This window comes from Panthera onca, chromosome A2 (genome assembly GCF_046562875.1).
Source record: "Panthera onca isolate mPanOnc1 chromosome A2, mPanOnc1 haplotype 2, whole genome shotgun sequence".
In the NCBI taxonomy this organism is placed as follows: Eukaryota; Metazoa; Chordata; class Mammalia; order Carnivora; family Felidae; genus Panthera; species Panthera onca.
Genome location: NC_138340.1, coordinates 58,016,754 through 58,024,751, shown reverse-complemented (window position 1 = coordinate 58,024,751; position 7,998 = coordinate 58,016,754).

Sequence of the window (7,998 nt, the reverse complement as noted above, 5' to 3'; positions counted from 1 at the left end):
CTCTCTGCCCTTCCCCCACTCGTGTGCACACACATACCCTGTCTTTCCCAAAATAAATAAAAACTTCTTTAAAAACTTAAAATTTTAAATATAAATAAAACATAAAAATAAAGTTTTCTTTCTTTACTGCATAAAAGTGAAAAAAATTAATCTCATCATTGGTTCTATTTATTGTCTTTTTTTTTTTACAAGAAATGCCAAATGCAATATTTCTTGGACTCTTTCGTGTCTGAGTGGGACTTCTTGTTTCCTTTCTACTAGAATAACTCTTTGGCTGGTTGTCATCATCCTGGGTCACACCTTCTTCCCCTCAGAACACCACCAATGTGACATCACTACAGTGTTTACTGGAAATGAAGGCTATGGAGGAGAAATCAAAACTGACGTCCTGTCCTCCCTTGTAAATGACTTGTTCATCCATCTGGATGCCTGAAAAATTACATCTTTCATCTCAAAATTCAGTAACTTCACAAAGTGTAAGGTTTTGATTGTTCTGTATGAATTTTCCTCTAAACCATATGTGCCCCTATGAGCCAAAGATGTTATTGGTCTTTCATTAGAGGGATTTTTTTCTCTATTATATTTATGAACATTCATCTGGTCAATGTCTTGGGTTCTGTATTTGACTCTCGTTATCTTTACGTTGGTTCATTTTGTCATTCCTGCAAATCTGTCACCTTCTTCATTGCTTTAGTCCTTTTGTATTTTTCCTCTGAAGTTACTGTGATTATCTCAAACTTTTTTTCTATATCAGGAATTTGATTTCTGGCTCCTTTTAAATTATGTATCAGATCTGTCATAGTGTTTGGATCTCATTTCCGCATCTCTTTCCTTTTCATTCTGTTATTTTATTACCTCAATATTGAGCTAGTTTGATTGAATTCATACCCTCTTTCAATTCATCTGCATCATGAAAAACACCTTGAAGTTTTCTTCTGTTTCTCAAATTATGTTTTCTTCCAGACTGGGTTCTTTATTTCCATGCAATATTTTGTGCATTTCTGTTGTTACAAACTTGCATAGCTGTGCGCCATTTCTTTTCATCTTGCACATACTAATGATGGTCCCCATCTGTCCAGATCTTCTATTTTCTCTGCTATCGTGTGGACAAGTCCCCCTTAGTGTTTTCTCCACCTGATCTGACACTCCTGGGTCTTCCCCTGTGAGCCACAATTGATAGTCTAAGAGTTGTTTTAGACTAAATTGTGTGTCACTTGAGGGCACGTGTGGTGTGGGTCGGAAGCAATGCTGTCCCAGCTGCAGGTGCCTGAAGACCTTACCAGGGCACTGCCCGTTGCTCTCTCTTCTGCACATTCATTCGGTGTCTTGTATCTGGGACAACCATCCTCACAGAGATATGTCCCACTCTCATGGGCATTGAGTCATTTTCTTCATGTTTTGGGCAAAACGCCAAAGAATCCTGAAAATGGCCCCTTCTGGCCTCCTCTATAATCCGTGGGGATGTGTGAGATGTCCTACTAAGAAAGATTTTCCTTTTCTCTTCCCCAGGGCTGCATAGCTACATACTCCATCCACTTTTCTTCCAGTTGGAGGCTATTTGGTATTTCTTTTATATACTTTTGGTATTTCTTTGCGACAGTCAATGAAAAGGAGGATATTCATGAGTTTAAAATCTCTCTCAGGGGGGTGCCTGGGTGATTCGGTATGACCTTGATGAGCTTCCAACCTTGGCTCAGGTCATGATCTCATGGCTCATGGGTTTGAGCCACGCATCAGGCTCTGTGCTGACAGCTCAGAGCCTGGAGCCTGCTTCAGATTCTGTGTCTCCCTCTCTCTCTGCCCCTCCCCCACTCATGCTCTGTCTTACTCGCTCAAAAATAAATAAACATTAAAAAAATTTTTTTTTAAATCCCTCTCAGGAATTTCAGCAAATGACCTTAGTGGACCATCCAACATATTAGAAGTTAGACTCCAGAGCCCAGCCTAGATTGGCAAGGAGAGAAACTACAAAATGAGAAGGGTACTGGGGATTGCAGCAAGCCAAGGGGGAGAAGAGGAGAAGCAGAAAGGAGAGAGCCCAGCTACATGGCCAGATACTGGGTATCAGATGTAAAAAATGACCAATGAAAGATCCATAGAAACATACGCATCATTTGATGTGCTTTGTTGCATTATGAAACTATTCCGCGGCTTCAAAATTCCAGCCCTGTGGACTCCACACACAACCTTAGGTGAAAATACTGTGCTGGCATTATGGATGTCATCCCACGAAAAGAAGCAGCATGAAAAGAGCAAAGGAAGTAAAACTCTAGAACGCAGATCACAAAATCAGTAGAAGTCAGGAGTGATCAAGGGAATTATAATTCCTCCCCCACTATTAAGCCCCATATGTATTGCCAGGGGAAATCAGGTTTTAAGATTTCTTCTCAGCCAAAGGGAGGATGGGGTGACATCCAAGATACTGACACAGTTATAAATGTTTAATAATAAAAGTTACAAATTGCCCTTGAGACAATTTTGGTTACATCCACGTTTTTTGAGTTTTGATAATATGGAGTTGTAGTTATGCTAATTAGTGTAGTTATCAATGTGGGACTATGTCAGAAGACTTCTAAAGACCTCTCATATGTAAATATTTGACGAAACTATTATTCCTTAGGAATGTTTGCATTTTTTTCATTGAAGTAACATTTACATATGGTGAAATGCAGATCATAGTATGCAATCAATACATTTTGAAAAATATCTACACCCATGTAAGTGACACTCAGTCAAGATAAAGAACATCTTTATCATCCAGAAAATTCCCTTGTACCCGCTTCTAGTCAACTGTCCCCACTCAAAGCAACCACTACTCTGATTTCTGTCACTGTAGATCATTTTGCCTTTTCTAGAATTCCATATAAATGGAATCATACAGTATGTACTTTTTTTGTCTAGCTTCTTTTACTCATATTATTTTTGAGATTCATTCATGCTGTTATATACATCAGTGGTTTGTTCCTCTGTATTGTTGGTTAGTATTCCATTCTATGGATGTGATACAAATTGTGTGTCTATTCTCCTCCTATTTGACATTTGTGTTGTTTTTAGTTTGTTTGTTTTTTACTATTTTTTCTGTGTATCTTCATGTGAAGATATATTTTTGTTTAACTTTGGTAAAACCTGTAAATGGCATTTCTGGGAACTGCATTAGTTAATGTGTTGGAAAACACCAGTTTTCCAAAGTTGTACCATTTTATACTCCCACAAGTCATATGTGAGACTTCTGGTTGCTCCATATCCTTGAAAACACCTGATATTGTCCATCTTTTTAACATTGGCCACTCAGTTGGATGCATAATGGGACCTAATTTGGGTTTCAGACTGCATTTCTCTGGTGACTAAGACATAAACATCTTTTCATGTGCTCATTGGCTGTTTGTATTTCTTCTTTCTGAAGTACCTATTTAAGTCTTTTGCCCTTTTTTAAAATTGGGTTCTGGTGCCATTTGTTGAAGAACCAATTGACTATGTGTAAGTCTATTTCTAGACTCTCTTCTATTCCAATATCCATTTGTCCATTGTGACACCAATACCATGCTGTGTTTCAATTACTTTAGCCTTGTAGTAAGTCCTGAAATCAGACTGCGTGAGGGCTTCAGCTTTACTGTACTCTTTCAATATTGTTTTGGCTACTCTATATTCTTTGCACTTCATGTAAGTTTTACAATTCATTTATCCATTTTTCCTGGGCTTTTGATTGAGATCAGATTAAAACTAAAGATCAGTTTGGGGAGCTTTTACATTTTAACTAAGTTGAGTCTTCCAATTGATAAGCATGGTATATTTCTGCACTTACTTAGATCTGTAATTTTTCTTGCATAAAATGCAAGTGCATTTTATGTATATATAATATATGAATAATGCATACACAAATAGTCAAAAAATATGAATGTGTGATATATTTTTTTAAATTCTGGAGTTCTAAATGACTGACAAAAGACTCAGCACAGAGGGAGAACCCTCAATGAACACTATGTAGAAGTTTTAAGTACTACTATAATAAGATGTTTTGATTTTTAAGCATGGTAGCAGCTCTTAGTGAAGAAAAATGATACTGGAAAGAAGACGTCAGTCTTGTGTAAACATCTTCCCCAGGCTTACCTCCCATGACTTGTTGCCCCGCTCATCATTTGTTCCTCTCAGAGGTTTCTGCTCATTGCCACTTAGTCTGTCCCCTTGCTTCCGACCGAGTACCACTCCCTGGGGTCAGGTGCTCCCCGCCTCCTTCCCAGACCATTGAAAAAATGTCCTAACTGGTCTCTGTGCCTCCAGTCCTCGAGTTGCCAATTCACCCCGCATGCTGGACTCCAAAGTTAGTTTTCAAAACATACACCTGCATATGTAATATATGTTTGTTATTTCTGTTAATTAAAGCAGTTCAGACATATTGGTTGTTTTCCTTTAATATGGCTTGCCAAATATAATCTCTGTATATCTATGGTTATTCTGTTAAATTAGAAATGATTAATCTCCCAGTAAATAAATTAAAAGAATATGCTCTGAGTAATTTGGTTGTTAAAATATCTGAATCATCACTCAGATTTCTTATTTAGTTATGAAAACATATGAAATTGAAATACTGCATTAAAGCAGAATACATCTTCTACCTCTGTGAAAAAAAACCCATTAACTTACCACCAAACCAAATCACTGGACTACATGCACCCTTTGCAGAAGAACAAATAGAAATTGAAGACTCCTTGGGGCGCCTGGATGGCTCAGTCAGTTAAGTGTCCGACTTCGGCTCAGGTCATGATCTCACAGCTCGTGAGTTCGAGCCCCATACCAGGCTCTGTGCTGACAGCTCACAGCCTAGAGCCTGCTTCGGATTCTGTGTGTCTGTCTCTCTGCCCCTCCCCTGCTCATGCTCTGTCTCTCTCTCTCAAAAATAAATAAATAAATAAATAAATAAATAAATAAATAAATAAAATAAAATAAAATAAAAAATTTAAAAAAAAGAAACTGAGCCTCCTTGATTAATGATCTGAGTTGAGTCTTCCTGATTGTGACATAAATCATGATGTAAAATGTGATTAATGCTGACTGGATGTGAATAAAATCCACACTACCTGGAAGCCATGTATTCAAAGACGGATGGTTTGCCATCATGTAAACTACCTTAAGAGAAGGCCCCCTGTGTAATTTTCAAAATATAAATAAGCAACAGAAAATTTCTCCTCAATAGAATTACAGTTTTGTGCCTTAAGGTGGTATATCTGCTTTATTTTCATTACCGATGACTCTACAATCCATTCTACAAACCTGACATAATTATGTTGAGAAAAAAAAAAAACAAAGAGATGTGATACGCTGCTGTGTTTCTGCTTGCCAAGTTGGAAAATGCTCTACCGCTATATTCCAGCAGTTCCGACTGACAAACTAGCATCCATCATGCTTTGCATTACAATTTTTCTTTGCCATTTTCTCCCAGCTCATCATAACATAATTATGTTCCATTTTTTCTAGCCAGGGGCCTGTATTTTCTTTCATCCAGGACAACAGCTGCGAAGCCCAACCTTGATGCTTCCTCAAAATGGTGAAATGTGTTTGCTTTTTCTTGCAGTCTTGGCAATTCCAATTTTCACACTCCTGCTTGACAAATTTTCTTGCTGCCCAAAAAAACAAAAAAACAAAACAACAACAACAAAAAAAACCAATCAGCCCTGAAACTTTCATAGGGCTTTGCAAAGGAGCTCCCACGGTACTTAGTTCTTCTCTGTACTGTAATTGATCCTTGAGCCACGTTGTTTGGGAACGTGTTGAGAACACTAGCTGCTCTCGTTCTTTTTATAGCTTCATAATTGCCAAAGGAGAATTGTCTTTGTGTCAAACCCATTGGAACATTTTTATTCTTCTTTCTATTTATGTCTACTCATATATACGCACATCAACATTTTCAGAGAGATAGGGACGTCAGGCCAAAAGCTTGTCAATAAAAATCTGATGCTTCATGGCAAAAATTCTAAGATCTTGTGTCCATGGCAATAATAGCTACCAGTTTTTTGAGCGTTACTCTGTAATGAACACAGATAGGTGTTCTGAATGCTTTTGGTGAAATAGCTCACCCATGCTTCACAAAAACAGTGAGAGAGGTGCTACTATGATCCTCACTTCTCAGAGGAGGGAAAATAGGCCGAGAGGGGTTGGAGAAACTTGATGGAGACCCCACAGTGGATGTGGTTGTGCCGGGCGGGGGGGATATCCAGGCAGCCAGAGCCTACATCAAGTCTCTTGCCCTCCCACTGTCCATGGTGGTCATCACCAGCTCCCAAAACACACGAGGCCCAGGTTTATCCCCTCCTGGGCTTGTTCCTTGGGAAGTACAGTGATGTTGAAAACCTGATAGACAATCCAAGACTTGTATACTAGATGCCTTCTTGAAATTTCTCTTCCTGATTTATATAGAATTTAAACTGCTGTGGTCCTGGCTGCACACTATTTATTTGAGTATTTACGGTTTTCTTTCATCCCCACGTGGCGATGTCGAATAGGAAATACAGAGATTCACAAACTGCCAGTGAATGGAGGCTTCCGTGGTCATGTAAGACTGGAGAGGCCACTTGTGGGAAGACCAGAGACAGAGACACAGAGGTACCTGTGGAGTGCCAGCCACTCTTCCAAGCCTGGGTGGCAGACATGTGACTAAAGAGGCTTTCAAGATAACCCAGCCCCAGTCACCAACTGCCTACAGCCCCTTAAGAGACCCCAAGCAAGGACTACCCAGCTGACCCAATCAACCCCCCCAACTCGTGGACTTTTGCTATTTTTTTTAGCCACTCTCTTGGAGTGGTTTGTTACATAGCCTTAAGATAGCTAAAACACCAGGCAAAACATCGGCAGAGAATATCGGGGAGAAAAAAACCCAGCAGGCTCCCATGTCAATCAACTGTTTGCAGAAGGACCCACTGCTGTGATGTTCTCATAACATCTGTCGCACTGGGGCCAGGGGTAGTATGTGGGTAGGCATCTTACCTGTTGGACTTGTATCCCGTAGACTGGATCTGACTTAAGAGTGACATAATGCATTGTGTCAGTTATCAAAATTTTGCTTATCATCTGGGGACTGAGAAGAGTCTATCAGTCCATAAACAAGAACCAAGAGGAAGGACCTTACAAAGGCAGATAAAGTAGAATCACTCTCTTGACCAGGCAATGAGCAACTCACCATGTCTGAGAGGCTGAGTCTATGGGCCATTAGTGATGCCTACCAGGTGTACCCAGGCCAGGAGCAGGGAAAGAAGAACCCCTGTCAAGAGCCTGTCTGGTTGTACCAGCCTCTAGGGGCTGGGGAGGAAAGAAGTGAGTGGCACAATGCCCACATCCCAATCAAGTCTGCTAAACTAAAAACTTTTGTAAGCAAAACTCTTCTTATGCTTCTTGTATGTTCCTGGCTTTCTCTTTTGTACCCCTTGATGTTTAACAAGTTCTTTTTAAAAAGTCCATCCTAGGGGCACCTGGGCGGCTCAGTCAGTTGTGTCCAACTCTTGATTTTGGCTCAAGTCATGACCTCACTGTGAGTTCAAGCCACGCATCAGGCTCTTTGCTGACAGTGCAGAGACTGCTTGGGATTCTCTCTCTCCTTCTCTCTCTGCCCCTCCCACTCATGCTCTCTCTCACTCAAAATAAATAAATAAACCTGAAAAATAATAAAATAAAATAAAATAAAATAAAATAAAATAAAATAAAAACTCCATCCTACTTTGGCGATGCTATGGGAAATCATATTTGGACCACAGCTGTAGAAAGGGAATGATAAGATAGCAAAAAAAAACCCAAAAAACAAAAAAACAAAACAAAACCCAAATAATCCAATTAAAAATGAGCAAGACACCCAGATAAACATTTTTTCAAAGAAGATACACAAAAGGCAGACAAGTACATGAAAAGACGTCCAACATTACCAGCCATTAGGGAAATGCAAATCAAAACTAAAATGAGGTGCTAACCTCACACCTGTTAGAATGGCCATCCTCAAAAAGACAACAGATAATA